We start from the raw sequence: 370 nt of genomic DNA on the forward strand, positions 1-370 counted from the left end.
ACTCACACACACAAGCTTCTGGGTATTTCAGCATGACGCATCATTTAAACAAATAATTCTATACCACTGTAGTTTAATGGGTTCTTGGCAGAGAACCCGAGCTGGACCGGAGAGTTTGGTTCCGATTACCGAAAGCAGGAGGAGAAAGGTTGTGCGCTCACCTTCCCTGACACCACGAACACTCTGTTCAATGGAGGAGCAGGTTTGGGTGGAGGAATGCAGGAGTTGCGAGTGCTACAATGCCCAGTCTGACTTGAGGTTAAGTTCACAAGAATGCTTCAAATACTGAGCCACGCAGCTCCCCTTCCTCAAACTCTGAGGGGTTTGCAAGCATACCAGAGTCTGTTTGCTTCCCAGGGAGCAAACACGA

The sequence above is a fragment of the Pleuronectes platessa genome, chromosome 16 (assembly GCF_947347685.1).
Source record: "Pleuronectes platessa chromosome 16, fPlePla1.1, whole genome shotgun sequence".
Taxonomy (NCBI): Eukaryota; Metazoa; Chordata; class Actinopteri; order Pleuronectiformes; family Pleuronectidae; genus Pleuronectes; species Pleuronectes platessa.